The sequence below is a fragment of the Halichoeres trimaculatus genome, unplaced genomic scaffold, assembly GCF_033239565.1.
Source record: "Halichoeres trimaculatus isolate MK-OKI-2021-1 unplaced genomic scaffold, fHalTri1.1 fHalTri1_scaffold_1, whole genome shotgun sequence".
NCBI classification, from domain to species: Eukaryota; Metazoa; Chordata; class Actinopteri; order Labriformes; family Labridae; genus Halichoeres; species Halichoeres trimaculatus.
In genome coordinates this window covers 11,518,072-11,540,830 of record NW_027437179.1, presented here as the reverse complement: position 1 = coordinate 11,540,830, position 22,759 = coordinate 11,518,072, and positions in this window count along the sequence as shown.

Genomic DNA, 22,759 nt, shown 5'->3' with positions numbered 1-22,759 from the left:
CCCATGCCATCCCAGGTGAGAAAAATGCATTCTGAATCAAGTCTGAGGGCTAAAACCTCTGTTTTCGGGTTTTACCACATTGAGCTCAGAACGTAAGGTCGGGACCTGAAATTTGGAGCCAAAAATCAAATTTTCAGTTTGGCTGAAATTACATGAAATGTGTGTCCCCTGAAGAAGCCCATGCCATCCCAGGTGAGAAAAATGCATCCTGAATCAAGTCTGAGGGCTAAAACCTCAGTAACGGGTTTTACCACATTGAGCTCAGAACGTAAGGTCCGGACCTGAAATTTGGAGCCAAAAATCAAATTTTCAGTTTGGCTGAAATTACATGAAATATGTGTCCCCTGTGGAAGCCCATGCCATCCCAGGTGAGAAAAATGCATCCTGAATCAAGTCTGAGGGCTAAAACCTCTATAACGGGCTTTACCACATTGATCTCAGAACGTAAGGTCCGGACCTGAAATTCGGAGCCAAAAATCAAATTTTCAGTTTGGCTGAAATTACATGAAATATGTGTCCCCTGAAGAAGCCCATGCCATCCCAGGTGAGAAAAATGCATCCTGAATCAAGTCTGAGGGCTAAAACCTCTGTTTTCGGGTTATACCACATTGAGCTCAGAACGTAAGGTCCGGACCTGAAATTTGGAGCCAAAAATCAAATTTTTAGTTTGGCTGAAATTACATGAAATATGTGTCCCCTGTGGAAGCCCATGCCATCCCAGGTGAGAAAAATGCATCCTGAATCAAGTCTGAGGGCCAAAACCTCTATAACGGGATTTACCACATTGAGCTCAGAACGTAAGGTCGGGACCTGAAATTTGGAGCCAAAAATCAAATTTTCAGTTTGGCTGAAATTACATGAAATATGTGTCCCCTGTGGAAGCCCATGCCATCCCAGGTGAGAAAAATGCATCCTGAATCAAGTCTGAGGGCTAAAACCTCAGTAACGGGTTTTACCACATTGAGCTCAGAACGTAAGGTCCGGACCTGAATTTTGGAGCCAAAAATCAAATTTTCACATTGGCTGAAATTACATGAAATGTGTGTCCCCTGAAGAAGCCCATGCCATCCCAGGTGAGAAAAATGCATCCTGAATCAAGTCTGAGGGCTTAAAACCTCTATTACAGGTTTTAAAACATTCAGCTCAGAACGTAAGGTCGGGACCTGAAATTTGGAGCCAAAAATCAAATTTTCACATTGGCTGAAATTACATGAAATATGTGTCCCCTGAAGAAGCCCATGCCATCCCAGGTGAGAAAAATGCATTCTGAATCAAGTCTGAGGGCCAAAACCTCTATAACGGGTTTTACCACATTGAGCTCAGAACGTAAGGTCGGGACCTGAAATTTGGAGCCAAAATCAAATTTTCACATTGGCTGAAATTACATGAAATGTGTGTCCCCTGAAGAAGCCCATGCCATCCCAGGTGAGAAAAATGCATTCTGAATCAAATCTGAGGGCCAAAACCTCAGTAACGGGTTTTACCACATTGAGCTCAGAACGTAAGGTCGGGACCTGAAATTTGGAGCCAAAAATCAAATTTTCAGTTTGGCTGAAATTACATGAAATGTGTGTCCCCCGAAGAAGCCCATGCCATCCCAGGTGAGAAAAATGCATCCTGAATCAAGTCTGAGGGCTAAAACCTCTATTACAGGTTTTAAAACATTCAGCTCAGAACGTAAGGTCCGGACCTGAAATTTGGAGCCAAAAATCAAATTTTCACATTGGCTGAAATTACATGAAATGTGTGTCCCCTGAAGAAGCCCATGCCATCCCAGGTGAGAAAAATGCATCCTGAATCAAGTCTGAGGGCCAAAACCTCTATAACGGGTTTTACCACATTGAGCTCAGAACGTAAGGTCCGGACCTGAAATTTGGAGCCAAAAATCAAATTTTCAGTTTGGCTGAAATGACATGGAATGTCAGTCCCCTGAAGAAGCCCATGCCATCCCAGGTGAGAAAAATGCATCCTGAATCAAGTCTGAGGGCTAAAACCTCTGTTTTCGGGTTATACCACATTGAGCTCAGAACGTAAGGTCCGGACCTGAAATTTGGAGCCAAAAATCAAATTTTTAGTTTGGCTGAAATTACATGAAATATGTGTCCCCTGTGGAAGCCCATGCCATCCCAGGTGAGAAAAATGCATCCTGAATCAAGTCTGAGGGCCAAAACCTCTATAACGGGATTTACCACATTGAGCTCAGAACGTAAGGTCGGGACCTGAAATTTGGAGCCAAAAATCAAATTTTCAGTTTGGCTGAAATTTCATGAAATATGTGTCCCCTGAAGAAGCCCGTGCCATCCCAGGTGAGAAAAATGCATCCTGAATCAAGTCTGAGGGCTAAAACCTCTGTTTTCGGGTTTTATCACATTGAGCTCAGAACGTAAGGTCGGGACCTGAAATTTGGAGCAAAAAATCAAATTTTCAGATTGGCTGAAATAACATGAAATATTTGTCCCCTGAAGAAGCCCATGCCATCCCAGGTGAGAAAAATGCATTCTGAATCAAGTCTGAGGGCTAAAACCTCTGTTTTCGGGTTTTATCACATTGAGCTCAGAACGTAAGGTCAGGACCTGAAATTTGGAGCCAAAAATCAAATTTTCAGTTTGGCTGAAATAACATGAAATATTTGTCCCCCGAAGAAGCCCATGCCATCCCAGGTGAGAAAAATGCATTCTGAATCAAGTCTGAGGGCTAAAACCTCTGTTTTCAGGTTTTACCACATTGTGCTCAGAACGTAAGGTCCGGACCTGAAATTTGGAGCCAAAAATCAAATTTTCAGTTTGGCTGAAATAACATGAAATATGTGTCCCCCGAAGAAGCCCATGCCATCCCAGGTGAGAAAAATGCATTCTGAATCAAGTCTGAGGGCTAAAACCTCTGTTTTCAGGTTTTACCACATTGAGCTCAGAACGTAAGGTCGGGACCTGAAATTTGGAGCCAAAAATCAAATTTTAAGTTTGGCCAAAATAACATGAAATGTGTGTCCCCTGTGGAAGCCCATGCCATCCCAGGTGAGAAAAATGCATTCTGAATCAAGTCTGAGGGCTAAAACCTCTATAACGGGTTTTACCACATTGAGCTCAGAACGTAAGGTCGGGGCCTGAAATTTGGAGCCAAAAATCAAATTTTCAGTTTGGCTAAAATTACATGAAATGTGTGTCCCCCGAAGAAGCCCATGCCATCCCAGGTGAGAAAAATGCATCCTGAATCAAGTCTGAGGGCCAAAACCTCTATAACAGGTTTTACCACATTGAGCTCAGAACGTAAGGTCCGGACCTGAAATTTGGAGCCAAAAATCAAATTTTCAGTTTGGCTGAAATTACATGAAATGTGTGTCCCCCGAAGAAGCCCATGCCATCCCAGGTGAGAAAAATGCATCCTGAATCAAGTCTGAGGGCTAAAACCTCAGAAACGGGTTTTACCACATTGAGCTCAGAACGTAAGGTCGGGACCTGAAATTTGGAGCCAAAAATCAAATTTTCAGTTTGGCTGAAATTACATGAAATATGTGTCCCCTGAAAGAGCCCATGCCATCCCAGGTGAGAAAAATGCATCCTGAATCAAGTCTGAGGGCTAAAACCTCTGTTTTCGGGTTTTACCACATTGAGCTCAGAACGTAAGGTCCGGACCTGAATTTTGGAGCCAAAAATCAAATTTTCAGTTTGGCTGAAATTACATGAAATATGTGTCCCCTGCAGAAGCCCATGCCATCACAGGTGAGAAAAATGCATTCTGAATCAAGTCTGAGGGCTAAAACCTCTGTTTTCGGGTTTTATCACATTGAGCTCAGAACGTAAGGTCGGGACCTGAAATTTGGAGCAAAAAATCAAATTTTCAGATTGGCTGAAATAACATGAAATATTTGTCCCCTGAAGAAGCCCATGCCATCCCAGGTGAGAAAAATGCATTCTGAATCAAGTCTGAGGGCTAAAACCTCTGTTTTCGGGTTTTATCACATTGAGCTCAGAACGTAAGGTCAGGACCTGAAATTTGGAGCCAAAAATCAAATTTTCAGTTTGGCTGAAATAACATGAAATATTTGTCCCCCGAAGAAGCCCATGCCATCCCAGGTGAGAAAAATGCATTCTGAATCAAGTCTGAGGGCTAAAACCTCTGTTTTCAGGTTTTACCACATTGTGCTCAGAACGTAAGGTTTGGACCTGAAATTTGGAGCCAAAAATCAAATTTTCAGTTTGGCTGAAATAACATGAAATATGTGTCCCCCGAAGAAGCCCATGCCATCCCAGGTGAGAAAAATGCATTCTGAATCAAGTCTGAGGGCTAAAACCTCTGTTTTCAGGTTTTACCACATTGAGCTCAGAACGTAAGGTCGGGACCTGAAATTTGGAGCCAAAAATCAAATTTTAAGTTTGGCCAAAATAACATGAAATGTGTGTCCCCTGTGGAAGCCCATGCCATCCCAGGTGAGAAAAATGCATTCTGAATCAAGTCTGAGGGCTAAAACCTCTATAACGGGTTTTACCACATTGAGCTCAGAACGTAAGGTCGGGGCCTGAAATTTGGAGCCAAAAATCAAATTTTCAGTTTGGCTAAAATTACATGAAATGTGTGTCCCCCGAAGAAGCCCATGCCATCCCAGGTGAGAAAAATGCATCCTGAATCAAGTCTGAGGGCCAAAACCTCTATAACAGGTTTTACCACATTGAGCTCAGAACGTAAGGTCCGGACCTGAAATTTGGAGCCAAAAATCAAATTTTCAGTTTGGCTGAAATTACATGAAATGTGTGTCCCCCGAAGAAGCCCATGCCATCCCAGGTGAGAAAAATGCATCCTGAATCAAGTCTGAGGGCTAAAACCTCAGAAACGGGTTTTACCACATTGAGCTCAGAACGTAAGGTCGGGACCTGAAATTTGGAGCCAAAAATCAAATTTTCAGTTTGGCTGAAATTACATGAAATATGTGTCCCCTGAAAGAGCCCATGCCATCCCAGGTGAGAAAAATGCATCCTGAATCAAGTCTGAGGGCTAAAACCTCTGTTTTCGGGTTTTACCACATTGAGCTCAGAACGTAAGGTCCGGACCTGAATTTTGGAGCCAAAAATCAAATTTTCAGTTTGGCTGAAATTACATGAAATATGTGTCCCCTGCAGAAGCCCATGCCATCACAGGTGAGAAAAATGCATTCTGAATCAAGTCTGAGGGCTAAAACCTCTGTTTTCGGGTTTTATCACATTGAGCTCAGAACGTAAGGTCGGGACCTGAAATTTGGAGCCAAAAATCAAATTTTCAGTTTGGCTGAAATTACATGAAATATGTGTCCCCCGAAGAAGCCCATGCCATCCCAGGTGAGAAAAATGCATCCTGAATCAAGTCTGAGGGCCAAAACCTCTATAACAGGTTTTACCACATTGAGCTCAGAACGTAAGGTCGGGACCTGAAATTTGGAGCCAAAAATCAAATTTTCACATTGGCTAAAATTACATGAAATGTGTGTCCCCCGAAGAAGCCCATGCCATCCCAGGTGAGAAAAATGCATCCTGAATCAAGTCTGAGGGCTAAAACCTCTATTACAGGTTTTAAAACATTCAGCTCAGAACGTAAGGTCCGGACCTGAAATTTGGAGCCAAAAATCAAATTTTTAGTTTGGCTGAAATTACATGAAATGTGTGTCCCCTGAAGAAGCCCATGCCATCCCAGGTGAGAAAAATGCATCCTAAATCAAGTCTGAGGGCTAAAACCTCTGTATTCGGGTTTTACCACATTGAGCTCAGAACGTAAGGTCGGGACGTGAAGAGCCAAAAATCAAATTTTCAGTTTGGCTGAAATTACATGAAATGTGTGTCCCCCGAAGAAGCCCATGCCATCCCAGGTGAGAAAAATGCATCCTGAATCAAGTCTGAGGGCTAAAACCTCTATTACAGATTTTAAAACATTCAGCTCAGAACGTAAGGTCGGGACCTGAAATTTGGAGCCAAAAATCAAATTTTCACATTGGCTGAAATTACATGAAATGTGTGTCCCCTGAAGAAGCCCATGCCATCCCAGGTGAGAAAAATGCATTCTGAATCAAGTCTGAGGGCCAAAACCTCTGTATTCGGGTTTTATCACATTGAGCTCAGAACGTAAGAGAGGGACCTGAAATTTGGAGCCAAAAATCAAATTTTCAGTTTGGCTGAAATTACATGACATATGTGTCCCCCGAAGAAGCCCATGCCATCCTAGGTGAGAAAAATGCATCCTGAATCAAGTCTGAGGGCTAAAACCTCTATAACGGGTTTTACCACATTGAGCTCAGAACGTAAGGTCGGGACCTGAAATTTGGAGCCAAAAATCAAATTTTCAGTTTGGCTGAAATTACATGAAATATGTGTCCCCTGCAGAAGCCCATGCCATCCCACGTTAGAAAAATGCATTCTGAATCAAGTCTGAGGGCTAAAACCTCTGTTTTCAGGTTTTACCACATTGAGCTCAGAACGTAAGGTCCGGACCTGAAATTTGGAGCCAAAAATCAAATTTTTAGTTTGGCTAAAATAACATGAAATGTGTGTCCCCTGTGGAAGCCCATGCCATCCCAGGTGAGAAAAATGCATCCTGAATCAAGTCTGAGGGCTAAAACCTCTGTTTTCGGGTTTTACCACATTGAGCTCAGAACGTAAGGTCGGGACCTGAAATTTGGAGCCCAAAATCAAATTTTCAGTTTGGCTGAAATTACATGAAACGTGTGTCCGCTGAAGAAGCCCATGCCATCCCAGGTGAGAAAAATGCATCCTGAATCAAGTCTGAGGGCTAAAACCTCTGTTTTCGGGTTTTATCACATTGAGCTCAGAACGTAAGGTCGGGACCTGAAATTTGGAGCCAAAAATCAAATTTTCAGTTTGGCTGAAATTACATGAAATATGTGTCCCCTGAAGAAGCCCATGCCATCCCAGGTGAGAAAAATGCATCCTGAATCAAGTCTGAGGGCTAAAACCTCTATTACAGGTTTTAAAACATTCAGCTCAGAACGTAAGGTCGGGACCTGAAATTTGGAGCCAAAAATCAAATTTTCAGTTTGGCTGAAATTACATGAAATATGTGTCCCCTGAAAGAGCCCATGCCATCCCAGGTGAGAAAAATGCATCCTGAATCAAGTCTGAGGGCCAAAACCTCTATAACAGGTTTTACCACATTGAGCTCAGAACGTAAGGTCGGGACCTGAAATTTGGAGCCAAAAATCAAATTTTCAGTTTGGCTGAAATTACATGAAATATGTGTCCCCTGAAAGAGCCCATGCCATCCCAGGTGAGAAAAATGCATCCTGAATCAAGTCTGAGGGCTAAAACCTCTGTTTTCGGGTTTTACCACATTGAGCTCAGAACGTAAGGTCGGGACCTGAAATTTGGAGCCAAAAATCAAATTTTCAGTTTGGCTGAAATAACATGAAATATGTTTCCCCTGCAGAAGCCCATGCCATCACAGGTGAGAAAAATGCATCCTGAATCAAGTCTGAGGGCCAAAACCTCTATAACAGGTTTTACCACATTGAGCTCAGAACGTAAGGTCGGGACCTGAAATTTGGAGCCAAAAATCAAATTTTCACATTGGCTAAAATAACATGAAATGTGTGTCCCCCGAAGAAGCCCATGCCATCCCAGGTGAGAAAAATGCATCCTGAATCAAGTCTGAGGGCCAAAACCTCTATAACAGGTTTTACCACATTGAGCTCAGAACGTAAGGTCGGGACCTGAAATTTGGAGCCAAAAATCAAATTTTCAGTTTGGCTGAAATTACATGAAATATGTGTCCCCTGAAAGAGCCCATGCCATCCCAGGTGAGAAAAATGCATCCTGAATCAAGTCTGAGGGCTAAAACCTCTGTTTTCGGGTTTTACCACATTGAGCTCAGAACGTAAGGTCGGGACCTGAAATTTGGAGCCAAAAATCAAATTTTCAGTTTGGCTGAAATAACATGAAATATGTTTCCCCTGCAGAAGCCCATGCCATCACAGGTGAGAAAAATGCATCCTGAATCAAGTCTGAGGGCCAAAACCTCTATAACAGGTTTTACCACATTGAGCTCAGAACGTAAGGTCGGGACCTGAAATTTGGAGCCAAAAATCAAATTTTCAGTTTGGCTAAAATTACATGAAATATGTGTCCCCTGTGGAAGCCCATGCCATCCCAGGTGAGAAAAATGCATCCTGAATCAAGTCTGAGGGCCAATACCTCTATAACGGGTTTTACCACATTGAGCTCAGATCGTAAGGTCCGGACCTGAAATTTGGAGTCAAAAATCAAATTTTCAGTTTGGCTGAAATTACATGAAACGTGTATCCCCTGAAGAAGCCCATGCCATCCCAGGTGAGAAAAATGCATCCTGAATCAAGTCTGAGGGCTAAAACCTCTATTACAGGTTTTAAAACATTCAGCTCAGAACGTAAGGTCGGGACCTGAAATTTGGAGCCAAAAATCAAATTTTCAGTTTGGCTGAAATTACATGAAATGTGTGTCCCCCGAAGAAGCCCATGCCATCCCAGGTGAGAAAAATGCATCCTGAATCAAGTCTGAGGGCTAAAACCTCTGTTTTCCGGTTTTATCACATTGAGCTCAGAACGTAAGGTCGGGACCTGAAATTTGGAGCCAAAAATCAAATTTTCAGCTTGGCTGAAATTACATGAAATATGTGTCCCCCGAAGAAGCCCATGCCATCCCAAGTGAGAAAAATGCATCCTGAATCAAGTCTGAGGGCTAAAACCTCTATAACGGGATTTACCACATTGAGCTCAGAACGTAAGGTCCGGACCTGAAATTTGGAGCCAAAAATCAAATTTTCAGTTTGGCTGAAATTACATGAAATATGTGTCCCCTGAAGAAGCCCATGCCATCCCAGGAAAGAAAAATGCATCCTGAATCAAGTCTGAGGGCTAGAATCTCTATAACGGGTTTTACCACATTGAGCTCAGAACGTAAGGTTGGGACCTGAAATTTGGAGCCAAAAATCAAATTTCAGTTTGGCTGAAATTACATGAAATGTGTGTCCCCCGAAGAAGCCCATGCCATCCCAGGTGAGAAAAATGCATCCTGAATCAAGTCTGAGGGCTTAAACCTTTATAACGGGTTTTACCACATTGAGCCCAGAACGTAAGGTCGGGACCTGAAATTTGGAGCCAAAAATCAAATTTTCAGTTTGGCTGAAATTACATGAAATATGTGTCCCCCGAAGAAGCCCATGCCATCCCAAGTGAGAAAAATGCATCCTGAATCAAGTCTGAGGGCTAAAACCTCTGTTTTCGGGTTTTACCACATTGAGCTCAGAACGTAAGGTCCGGACCTGAAATTTTGAGCCAAAAATCAAATTTTTAGTTTGGCTGAAATTACATGAAATATGTGTCCCCTGTGGAAGCCCATGCCATCCCAGGTGAGAAAAATGCATCCTGAATCAAGTCTGAGGGCTAAAACCTCAGTAACGGGTTTTACCACATTGAGCTCAGAACGAAAGGTCGGGACCTGAAATTTGGTGCCAAAAATCAAATTTTCACATTGGCTGAAATTACATGAAATGTGTGTCCCCCGAAGAAGCCCATGCCATCCCAGGTGAGAAAAATGCATCCTGAATCAAGTCTGAGGGCTAAAACCTCTATAACGGGTTTTACCACATTGAGCTCAGAACGTAAGGTCGGGACCTGAAATTTGGAGCAAAAAATCAAATTTTCAGTTTGGCTGAAATTACATGGAATGTGTGTCCCCCGAAGAAGCCCATGCCATCCCAGGTGAGAAAAATGCATCCTGAATCAAGTCTGAGGGCTAAAACCTCAGAAACGGGTTTTACCACATTGAGCCCAGAACGTAAGGTCGGGACCTGAAATTTGGAGCCAAAAATCAAATTTTCAGTTTGGCTAAAATTACATGAAATATGTGTCCCCCGAAGAAGCCCATGCCATCCCAAGTGAGAAAAATGCATCCTGAATCAAGTCTGAGGGCTAAAACCTCTGTTTTCGGGTTATACCACATTGAGCTCAGAACGTAAGGTCGGGACCTGAAATTTGGAGCAAAAAATCAAATTTTCAGTTTGGCTGAAATTACATGGAATGTGTGTCCCCCGAAGAAGCCCATGCCATCCCAGGTGAGAAAAATGCATCCTGAATCAAGTCTGAGGGCTAAAACCTCAGAAACGGGTTTTACCACATTGAGCCCAGAACGTAAGGTCGGGACCTGAAATTTGGAGCCAAAAATCAAATTTTTAGTTTGGCTGAAATTACATGAAATATGTGTCCCCTGTGGAAGCCCATGCCATCCCAGGTGAGAAAAATGCATCCTGAATCAAGTCTGAGGGCTAAAACCTCAGTAACGGGTTTTACCACATTGAGCTCAGAACGAAAGGTCGGGACCTGAAATTTGGAGCCAAAAATCAAATTTTCACATTGGCTGAAATAACATGAAATGTGTGTCCCCCGAAGAAGCCCATGCCATCCCAGGTGAGAAAAATGCATCCTGAATCAAGTCTGAGGGCTAAAACCTCTATAACGGGTTTTACCACATTGAGCTCAGAACGTACGGTCGGGACCTGAAATTTGGAGCCAAAAATCAAATTTTCAGTTTGGCTGAAATTACATGACATATGTGTCCCCCGAAGAAGCCCATGCCATCCCAGGTGAGAAAAATGCATCCTGAATCAAGTCTGAGGGCCAAAACCTCTATAACAGGTTTTACCACATTGAGCTCAGAACGTAAGGTCGGGACCTGAAATTTGGAGCCAAAAATCAAATTTTCAGTTTGGCCAAAATAACATGAAATGTGTGTCCCCTGCAGAAGCCCATGCCATCCCAGGTGAGAAAAATGCATTCTGAATCAAGTCTGAGGGCTAAAACCTCTGTTTTCAGGTTTTACCACATTGAGCTCAGAACGTAAGGTCCGGACCTGAAATTTGGAGCCAAAAATCAAATTTTCAGTTTGGCTGAAATAACATGAAATGTGTGTCCCCTGTGGAAGCCCATGCCATCCCAGGTGAGAAAAATGCATCCTGAATCAAGTCTGAGGGCTAAAACCTCTGTTTTCGGGTTTTACCACATTGAGCTCAGAACGTAAGGTCGGGACCTGAAATTTGGAGCCAAAAATCAAATTTTCAGTTTGGCTGAAATTACATGAAACGTGTGTCCGCTGAAGAAGCCCATGCCATCCCAGGTGAGAAAAATGCATCCTGAATCAAGTCTGAGGGCTAAAACCTCTGTTTTCGGGTTTTACCACATTGAGCTCAGAACGTAAGGTCGGGACCTGAAATTTGGAGCCAAAAATCAAATTTTCACATTGGCTAAAATAACATGAAATGTGTGTCCCCCGAAGAAGCCCATGCCATCCCAGGTGAGAAAAATGCATCCTGAATCAAGTCTGAGGGCCAAAACCTCTATAACAGGTTTTACCACATTGAGCTCAGAACGTAAGGTCGGGACCTGAAATTTGGAGCCAAAAATCAAATTTTCAGTTTGGCTGAAATTACATGAAATATGTGTCCCCTGAAAGAGCCCATGCCATCCCAGGTGAGAAAAATGCATCCTGAATCAAGTCTGAGGGCTAAAACCTCTGTTTTCGGGTTTTACCACATTGAGCTCAGAACGTAAGGTCGGGACCTGAAATTTGGAGCCAAAAATCAAATTTTCAGTTTGGCTGAAATAACATGAAATATGTTTCCCCTGCAGAAGCCCATGCCATCACAGGTGAGAAAAATGCATCCTGAATCAAGTCTGAGGGCCAAAACCTCTATAACAGGTTTTACCACATTGAGCTCAGAACGTAAGGTCGGGACCTGAAATTTGGAGCCAAAAATCAAATTTTTAGTTTGGCTAAAATTACATGAAATGTGTGTCCCCCGAAGAAGCCCATGCCATCCCAGGTGAAAAAAGGAATGCTGAATCAAGTCTGAGGGCCAAAACCTCTATAACGGGTTTTACCACATTGAGCTCAGATCGTAAGGTCCGGACCTGAAATTTGGAGTCAAAAATCAAATTATCAGTTTGGCTGAAATTACATGAAACGTGTATCCCCTGAAGAAGCCCATGCCATCCCAAGTGAGAAAAATGCATCCTGAATCAAGTCTGAGGGCTAAAACCTCTGTTTTCGGGTTTTACCACATTGAGCTCAGAACGTAAGGTCGGGACCTGAAATTTGGAGCCAAAAATCAAATTTTCAGTTTGGCTGAAATTACATGAAATGTGTGTCCCCCGAAGAAGCCCATGCCATCCCAGGTGAGAAAAATGCATCCTGAATCAAGTCTGAGGGCTAAAACCTCTGTTTTCCGGTTTTATCACATTGAGCTCAGAACGTAAGGTCGGGACCTGAAATTTGGAGCCAAAAATCAAATTTTCAGTTTGGCTGAAATTACATGAAATATGTGTCCCCTGAAGAAGCCCATGCCATCCCAGGTGAGAAAAATGCATCCTGAATCAAGTCTGAGGGCTAAAACCTCTATTACAGGTTTTAAAACATTCAGCTCAGAACGTAAGGTCGGGACCTGAAATTTGGAGCAAAAAATCAAATTTTCAGTTTGGCTGAAATAACATGAAATATGTGTCCCCTGAAGAAGCCCATGCCATCCCAGGTGAGAAAAATGCATTCTGAATCAAGTCTGAGGGCTAAAACCTCTGTTTTCGGGTTTTACCACATTGAGCTCAGAACGTAAGGTCGTGACCTGAAATTTGGAGCCAAAAATCAAATTTTCAGTTTGGCTGAAATTACATGAAATGTGTGTCCCCTGAAGAAGCCCATGCCATCCCAGGTGAGAAAAATGCATCCTGAATCAAGTCTGAGGGCTAAAACCTCAGTAACACGTTTTACCACATTGAGCTCAGAACGTAAGGTCCGGACCTGAAATTTGGAGCCAAAAATCAAATTTTCAGTTTGGCTGAAATTACATGAAATATGTGTCCCCTGTGGAAGCCCATGCCATCCCAGGTGAGAAAAATGCATCCTGAATCAAGTCTGAGGGCTAAAACCTCTATAACGGGCTTTACCACATTAATCTCAGAACGTAAGGTCCGGACCTGAAATTCGGAGCCAAAAATCAAATTTTCAGTTTGGCTGAAATTACATGAAATATGTGTCCCCTGAAGAAGCCCATGCCATCCCAGGTGAGAAAAATGCATCCTGAATCAAGTCTGAGGGCTAAAACCTCTGTTTTCGGGTTATACCACATTGAGCTCAGAACGTAAGGTCCGGACCTGAAATTTGGAGCCAAAAATCAAATTTTTAGTTTGGCTGAAATTACATGAAATATGTGTCCCCTGTGGAAGCCCATGCCATCCCAGGTGAGAAAAATGCATCCTGAATCAAGTCTGAGGGCCAAAACCTCTATAACGGGATTTACCACATTGAGCTCAGAACGTAAGGTCGGGACCTGAAATTTGGAGCCAAAAATCAAATTTTCAGTTTGGCTGAAATTACATGAAATATGTGTCCCCTGAAGAAGCCCGTGCCATCCCAGGTGAGAAAAATGCATCCTGAATCAAGTCTGAGGGCTAAAACCTCTGTTTTCGGGTTTTATCACATTGAGCTCAGAACGTAAGGTCCGGACCTGAAATTTGGAGCAAAAAATCAAATTTTCAGTTTGGCTGAAATTACATGGAATATGTGTCCCCTGAAGAAGCCCATGCCATCCCAGGTGAGAAAAATGCATTCTGAATCAAGTCTGAGGGCTAAAACCTCTGTTTTCGGGTTTTATCACATTGAGCTCAGAACGTAAGGTCGGGACCTGAATTTTGGAGCCAAAAATCAAATTTTCAGTTTGGCTGAAATTACATGAAATATGTGTCCCCTGAAGAAGCCCATGCCATCCCAGGTGAGAAAAATGCATCCTGAATCAAGTCTGAGGGCTAAAACCTCTGTTTTCGGGTTTTACCACATTGAGCTCAGAACGTAAGGTCCGGACCTGAAATTTGGAGCCAAAAATCAAATTTTCAGTTTGGCTGAAATTACATGAAATATGTGTCCCCCGAAGAAGCCCATGCCATCCCAGGTGAGTAAAAATGCATCCTGAATCAAGTCTGAGGGCTAAAACCTCTGTTTTCGGGTTTTACCACATTGAGCTCAGAACGTAAGGTCGGGACCTGAAATTTGGAGCCAAAAATCAAATTTTCAGTTTGGCTGAAATTACATGAAATATGTGTCCCCCGAAGAAGCCCATGCCATCCCAAGTGAGAAAAATGCATCCTGAATCAAGTCTGAGGGCTAAAACCTCTGTTTTCGGGTTATACCACATTGAGCTCAGAACGTAAGGGTCGGACCTGAAATTTGGAGCCAAAAATCAAATTTTCACATTGGCTGAAATAACATGAAATATGTGTCCCCTGAAGAAGCCCATGCCATCCCAGGTGAGAAAAATGCATTCTGAATCAAGTCTGAGGGCTAAAACCTCTGTTTTCAGGTTTTACCACATTGTGCTCAGAACGTAAGGTCCGGACCTGAAATTTGGAGCCAAAAATCAAATTTTCACATTGGCTGAAATTACATGAAATGTGTGTCCCCTGTGGAAGCCCATGCCATCCCAGGTGAGAAAAATGCATCCTGAATCAAGTCTGAGGGCCAAAACCTCTATAACGGGTTTTACCACATTGAGCTCAGAACGTAAGGTCGGGACCTGAAGAGCCAAAAATCAAATTTTCAGTTTGGCTGAAATTACATGAAATGTGTGTCCCCCGAAGAAGCCCATGCCATCCCAGGTGAGAAAAATGCATCCTGAATCAAGTCTGAGGGCTAAAACCTCTATTACAGGTTTTAAAACATTCAGCTCAGAACGTAAGGTCGGGACCTGAAATTTGGAGCCAAAAATCAAATTTTCACATTGGCTAAAATAAAATGAAATGTGTGTCCCCCGAAGAAGCCCATGCCATCCCAGGTGAGAAAAATGCATCCTGAATCAAGTCTGAGGGCTAAAACCTCTATAACAGGTTTTACCACATTGAGCTCAGAACGTAAGGTCCGGACCTGAAATTTGGAGCCAAAAATCAAATTTTCAGTTTGGCTGAAATTACATGAAATATGTGTCCCCTGAAGAAGCCCATGCCATCCCAGGAAAGAAAAATGCATCCTGAATCAAGTCTGAGGGCTAGAATCTCTATAACGGGTTTTACCACATTGAGCTCAGAACGTAAGGTCGGGACCTGAAATTTGGAGCCAAAAATCAAATTTCAGTTTGGCTGAAATTACATGAAATGTGTGTCCCCCGAAGAAGCCCATGCCATCCCAGGTGAGAAAAATGCATCCTGAATCAAGTCTGAGGGCTTAAACCTTTATAACGGGTTTTACCACATTGAGCCCAGAACGTAAGGTCGGGACCTGAAATTTGGAGCCAAAAATCAAATTTTCAGTTTGGCTGAAATTACATGAAATATGTGTCCCCCGAAGAAGCCCATGCCATCCCAAGTGAGAAAAATGCATCCTGAATCAAGTCTGAGGGCTAAAACCTCTGTTTTCGGGTTTTACCACATTGAGCTCAGAACGTAAGGTCCGGACCTGAAATTTTGAGCCAAAAATCAAATTTTTAGTTTGGCTGAAATTACATGAAATATGTGTCCCCTGTGGAAGCCCATGCCATCCCAGGTGAGAAAAATGCATCCTGAATCAAGTCTGAGGGCTAAAACCTCAGTAACGGGTTTTACCACATTGAGCTCAGAACGAAAGGTCGGGACCTGAAATTTGGAGCCAAAAATCAAATTTTCACATTGGCTGAAATTACATGAAATGTGTGTCCCCCGAAGAAGCCCATGCCATCCCAGGTGAGAAAAATGCATCCTGAATCAAGTCTGAGGGCTAAAACCTCTATAACGGGTTTTACCACATTGAGCTCAGAACGTAAGGTCCGGACCTGAAATTTGGAGCCAAAAATCAAATTTTCAGCTTGGCTGAAATTACATGAAATATGTGTCCCCTGTGGCAGCCCATGCCATCCCAGGTGAGAAAAATGCATCCTGAATCAAGTCTGAGGGCTAAAACCTTTATAACGGGTTTTACCACATTGAGCCCAGAACGTAAGGTCGGGACCTGAAATTTGGAGCCAAAAATCAAATTTTCAGTTTGGCTAAAATTACATGAAATATGTGTCCCCCGAAGAAGCCCATGCCATCCCAAGTGAGAAAAATGCATCCTGAATCAAGTCTGAGGGCTAAAACCTCTGTTTTCGGGTTATACCACATTGAGCTCAGAACGTAAGGTCCGGACCTGAAATTTGGAGCCAAAAATCAAATTTTTAGTTTGGCTGAAATTACATGAAATATGTGTCCCCTGTGGAAGCCCATGCCATCCCAGGTGAGAAAAATGCATCCTGAATCAAGTCTGAGGGCTAAAACCTCAGTAACGGGTTTTACCACATTGAGCTCAGAACGAAAGGTCGGGACCTGAAATTTGGAGCCAAAAATCAAATTTTCACATTGGCTGAAATTACATGAAATGTGTGTCCCCCGAAGAAGCCCATGCCATCCCAGGTGAGAAAAATGCATCCTGAATCAAGTCTGAGGGCTAAAACCTCTATAACGGGTTTTACCACATTGAGCTCAGAACGTACGGTCGGGACCTGAAATTTGGAGCCAAAAATCAAATTTTCAGTTTGGCTGAAATTACATGAAATGTGTGTCCCCCGAAGAAGCCCATGCCATCCCAGGTGAGAAAAATGCATCCTGAATCAAGTCTGAGGGCTAAAACCTCTATAACGGGTTTTACCACATTGAACTCAGAACGTAAGGTCGGGACCTGAAATTTGGAGCCAAAAATCAAATTTTCAGTTTGGCTGAAATTACATGAAATATGTGTCCCCCGAAGAAGCCCATGCCATCCAAAGTGAGAAAAATGCATCCTGAATCAAGTCTGAGGGCTAAAACCTCTGTTTTCGGGTTATACCACATTGAGCTCAGAACGTAAGGTCCGGACCTGAAATTTGGAGCCAAAAATCAAATTTTTAGTTTGGCTGAAATTAAATGAAATATGTGTCCCCTGTGGAAGCCCATGCCATCCCAGGTGAGAAAAATGCATCCTGAATCAAGTCTGAGGGCTAAAACCTCTATTACAGGTTTTAAAACATTCAGCTCAGAACGTAAGGTCGGACCTGAAATTTGGAGCCAAGAATCAAATTTTCACATTGGCTGAAATTACATGAAATATGTGTCCCCTGAAGAAGCCCATGCCATCCCAGGTGAGAAAAATGCATTCTGAATCAAGTCTGAGGGCCAAAACCTCTATAACCGGTTTTATCACATTGAGCTCAGAACGTAAGGTCGGGACCTGAAATTTGGAGCCAAAAATCAAATTTTCACATTGGCTGAAATTACATGAAATGTGTGTCCCCTGAAGAAGCCCATGCCATCCCAGGTGAGAAAAATGCATTCTGAATCAAATCTGAGGGCCAAAACCTCAGTAACGGGTTTAACCACATTGAGCTCAGAACGTAAGGTCGGGACCTGAAATTTGGAGCCAAAAATCAAATTTTCAGTTTGGCTGAAATTACATGAAATGTGTGTCCCCCGAAGAAGCCCATGCCATCCCAGGTGAGAAAAATGCATCCTGAATCAAGTCTGAGGGCTAAAACCTCTATTACAGGTTTTAAAACATTCAGCTCAGAACGTAAGGTCCGGACCTGAAATTTGGAGCCAAAAATCAAATTTTCACATTGGCTGAAATTACATGAAATGTGTGTCCCCTGAAGAAGCCCATGCCATCCCAGGTGAGAAAAATGCATTCTGAATCAAGTCTGAGGGCCAAAACCTCTATAACCGGTTTTACCACATTGAGCTCAGAACGTAAGGTCGGGACCTGAAATTTGGAGCCAAAAATCAAATTTTCAGTTTGGCTGAAATGACATGGAATGTCAGTCCCCTGAAGAAGCCCATGCCATCCCAGGTGAGAAAAATGCATCCTGAATCAAGTCTGAGGGCTAAAACCTCTGTTTTCGGGTTATACCACATTGAGCTCAGAACGTAAGGTCCGGACCTGAAATTTGGAGCCAAAAATCAAATTTTTAGTTTGGCTGAAATTACATGAAAAATGTGTCCCCTGTGGAAGCCCATGCCATCCCAGGTGAGAAAAATGCATCCTGAATCAAGTCTGAGGGCCAAAACCTCTATAACGGGATTTACCACATTGAGCTCAGAACGTAAGGTCGGGACCTGAAATTTGGAGCCAAAAATCAAATTTTCAGTTTGGCTGAAATTACATGAAATATGTGTCCCCTGAAGAAGCCCGTGCCATCCCAGGTGAGAAAAATGCATCCTGAATCAAGTCTGAGGGCTAAAACCTCTGTTTTCGGGTTTTATCACATTGAGCTCAGAACGTAAGGTCAGGACCTGAAATTTGGAGCCAAAAATCAAATTTTCAGTTTGGCTGAAATTACATGAAATATGTGTCCCCTGAAAGAGCCCATGCCATCCCAGGTGAGAAAAATGCATCCTGAATCAAGTCTGAGGGCTAAAACCTCTGTTTTCGGGTTATACCACATTGAGCTCAGAACGTAAGGTCCGGACCTGAAATTTGGAGCCAAAAATCAAATTTTTAGTTTGGCTGAAATTTCATGAAATATGTGTCCCCTGTGGAAGCCCATGCCATCCCAGGTGAGAAAAATGCATCCTGAATCAAGTCTGAGGGCTAAAACCTCAGTAACGGGTTTTACCACATTGAGCTCAGAACGAAAGGTCGGGACCTGAAATTTGGAGCCAAAAATCAAATTTTCAGTTTGGCTGAAATTACATGAAATATGTGTCCCCTGAAGAAGCCCATGCCATCCCAGGTGAGAAAAATGCATCCTGAATCAAGTCTGAGGGCTAAAACCTCTGTTTTCGGGTTTTACCACATTGAGCTCAGAACGTAAGGTCCGGACCTGAAATTTGGAGCCAAAAATCAAATTTTCAGTTTGGCTGAAATTACATGAAATATGTGTCCCCTGAAGAAGCCCGTGCTATCCCAGGTGAGAAAAATGCATCCTGAATCAAGTCTGAGGGCTAAAACCTCTGTTTTCGGGTTTTATCACATTGAGCTCAGAACGTAAGGTCGGGACCTGAAATTTGGAGCCAAAAATCAAATTTTCAGTTTGGCTGAAATTACATGAAATATGTGTCCCCTGAAGAAGCCCATGCCATCCCAGGTGAGAAAAATGCATTCTGAATCAAGTCTGAGGGCTAAAACCTCTGTTTTCGGGTTTTATCACATTGAGCTCAGAACGTAAGGTCGGGACCTGAAATTTGGAGCCAAAAATCAAATTTTCAGTTTGGCTGAAATTACATGAAATATGTGTCCCCTGAAGAAGCCCATGCCATCCCAGGTGAGAAAAATGCATCCTGAATCAAGTCTGAGGGCTAAAACCTCTGTTTTCGGGTTTTACCACATTGAGCTCAGAACGTAAGGTCGGGACCTGAAATTTGGAGCCAAAAATCAAATTTTCAGTTTGGCTGAAATTACATGAAATATGTGTCCCCTGTGGAAGCCCATGCCATCCCAGGTGAGAAAAATGCATCCTGAATCAAGTCTGAGGGCTAAAACCTCTGTTTTCGGGTTTTACCACATTGAGCTCAGAACGTAAGGTCGGGACCTGAAATTTGGAGCCAAAAATCAAATTTTCAGTTTGGCTGAAATTACATGAAATGTGTGTCCCCTGAAGAAGCCCATGCCATCCCAGGTGAGAAAAATGCATCCTGAATCAAGTCTGAGGGCTTAAAACCTCTGTTTTCGGGTTTTATCACATTGAGCTCAGAACGTAAGGTCCGGACCTGAAATTTGGAGCCAAAAATCAAATTTTCAGTTTGGCTGAAATTACATGAAATATGTGTCCCCTGAAGAAGCCCGTGCTATCCCAGGTGAGAAAAATGCATCCTGAATCAAGTCTGAGGGCTAAAACCTCTGTTTTCGGGTTTTATCACATTGAGCTCAGAACGTAAGGTCGGGACCTGAAATTTGGAGCCAAAAATCAAATTTTCAGTTTGGCTGAAATTACATGAAATATGTGTCCCCTGAAGAAGCCCATGCCATCCCAGGTGAGAAAAATGCATTCTGAATCAAGTCTGAGGGCTAAAACCTCTGTTTTCGGGTTTTATCACATTGAGCTCAGAACGTAAGGTCGGGACCTGAAATTTGGAGCCAAAAATCAAATTTTCAGTTTGGCTGAAATTACATGAAATATGTGTCCCCTGAAGAAGCCCATGCCATCCCAGGTGAGAAAAATGCATCCTGAATCAAGTCTGAGGGCTAAAACCTCTGTTTTCGGGTTTTACCACATTGAGCTCAGAACGTAAGGTCGGGACCTGAAATTTGGAGCCAAAAATCAAATTTTCAGTTTGGCTGAAATTACATGAAATATGTGTCCCCTGTGGAAGCCCATGCCATCCCAGGTGAGAAAAATGCATCCTGAATCAAGTCTGAGGGCTAAAACCTCTGTTTTCGGGTTTTACCACATTGAGCTCAGAACGTAAGGTCGGGACCTGAAATTTGGAGCCAAAAATCAAATTTTCAGTTTGGCTGAAATTACATGAAATGTGTGTCCCCTGAAGAAGCCCATGCCATCCCAGGTGAGAAAAATGCATCCTGAATCAAGTCTGAGGGCTTAAAACCTCTGTTTTCGGGTTTTATCACATTGAGCTCAGAACGTAAGGTCGGGACCTGAAATTTGGAGCCAAAAATCAAATTTTCAGTTTGGCTGAAATAACATGAAATATTTGTCCCCCGAAGAAGCCCATGCCATCCCAGGTGAGAAAAATGCATTCTGAATCAAGTCTGAGGGCTAAAACCTCTGTTTTCAGGTTTTACCACATTGCGCTCAGAACGTAAGGTCCGGACCTGAAATTTGGAGCCAAAAATCAAATTTTCAGTTTGGCTGAAATAACATGAAATATGTGTCCCCCGAAGAAGCCCATGCCATCCCAGGTGAGAAAAATGCATTCTGAATCAAGTCTGAGGGCTAAAACCTCTGTTTTCAGGTTTTACCACATTGAGCTCAGAACGTAAGGTCGGGACCTGAAATTTGGAGCCAAAAATCAAATTTTCAGTTTGGCCAAAATAACATGAAATGTGTGTCCCCTGTGGAAGCCCATGCCATCCCAGGTGAGAAAAATGCATTCTGAATCAAGTCTGAGGGCTAAAACCTCTATAACGGGTTTTACCACATTGAGCTCAGAACGTAAGGTCGGGGCCTGAAATTTGGAGCCAAAAATCAAATTTTCAGTTTGGCTGAAATTACATGAAATATGTGTCCCCCCGAAGAAGCCCATGCCATCCCAGGTGAGAAAAATGCATCCTGAATCAAGTCTGAGGGCCAAAACCTCCATAACAGGTTTTACCACATTGAGCTCAGAACGTAAGGTCCGGACCTGAAATTTGGAGCCAAAAATCAAATTTTCACATTGGCTAAAATTACATGAAATGTGTGTCCCCCGAAGAAGCCCATGCCATCCCAGGTGAGAAAAATGCATCCTGAATCAAGTCTGAGGGCTAAAACCTCTATTACAGGTTTTAAAACATTCAGCTCAGAACGTAAGGTCGGGACCTGAAATTTGGAGCCAAAAATCAAATTTTCACATTGGCTGAAATTACATGAAATGTGTGTCCCCTGAAGAAGCCCATGCCATCCCAGGTGAGAAAAATGCATTCTGAATCAAGTCTGAGGGCCAAAACCTCTGTATTCGGGTTTTACCAAATTGAGCTCAGAACGTAAGGTCGGGACCTGAAGAGCCAAAAATCAAATTTTCAGTTTGGCTGAAATTACATGAAATGTGTGTCCCCCGAAGAAGCCCATGCCATCCCAGGTAAGAAAAATGCATCCTGAATCAAGTCTGAGGGCTAAAACCTCTATTACAGGTTTTAAAACATTCAGCTCAGAACGTAAGGTCGGGACCTGAAATTTGGAGCCAAAAATCAAATTTTCACATTGGCTAAAATAACATGAAATGTGTGTCCCCCGAAGAAGCCCATGCCATCCCAGGTGAGAAAAATGCATCCTGAATCAAGTCTGAGGGCCAAAACCTCTATAACAGGTTTTACCACATTGAGCTCAGAACGTAAGGTCGGGACCTGAAATTTGGAGCCAAAAATCAAATTTTCAGTTTGGCTGAAATTACATGAAATATGTGTCCCCTGAAAGAGCCCATGCCATCCCAGGTGAGAAAAATGCATCCTGAATCAAGTCTGAGGGCTAAAACCTCTGTTTTCGGGTTTTACCACATTGAGCTCAGAACGTAAGGTCGGGACCTGAAATTTGGAGCCAAAAATCAAATTTTCAGTTTGGCTGAAATAACATGAAATATGTTTCCCCTGCAGAAGCCCATGCCATCACAGGTGAGAAAAATGCATCCTGAATCAAGTCTGAGGGCCAAAACCTCTATAACAGGTTTTACCACATTGAGCTCAGAACGTAAGGTCGGGACCTGAAATTTGGAGCCAAAAATCAAATTTTCAGTTTGGCTAAAATTACATGAAATGTGTGTCCCCCGAAGAAGCCCATGCCATCCCAGGTGAGAAAAATGCATCCTGAATCAAGTCTGAGGGCCAAAACCTCTGTTTTCGGGTTTTACCACATTGAGCTCAGAACGTAAGGTCCGGACCTGAAATTTGGAGCCAAAAATCAAATTTTCAGTTTGGCTGAAATTACATGAAATATGTGTCCCCTGAAGAAGCCCGTGCTATCCCAGGTGAGAAAAATGCATCCTGAATCAAGTCTGAGGGCTAAAACCTCTGTTTTCGGGTTTTATCACATTGAGCTCAGAACGTAAGGTCGGGACCTGAAATTTGGAGCCAAAAATCAAATTTTCAGTTTGGCTGAAATTACATGAAATGTGTGTCCCCCGAAGAAGCCCATGCCA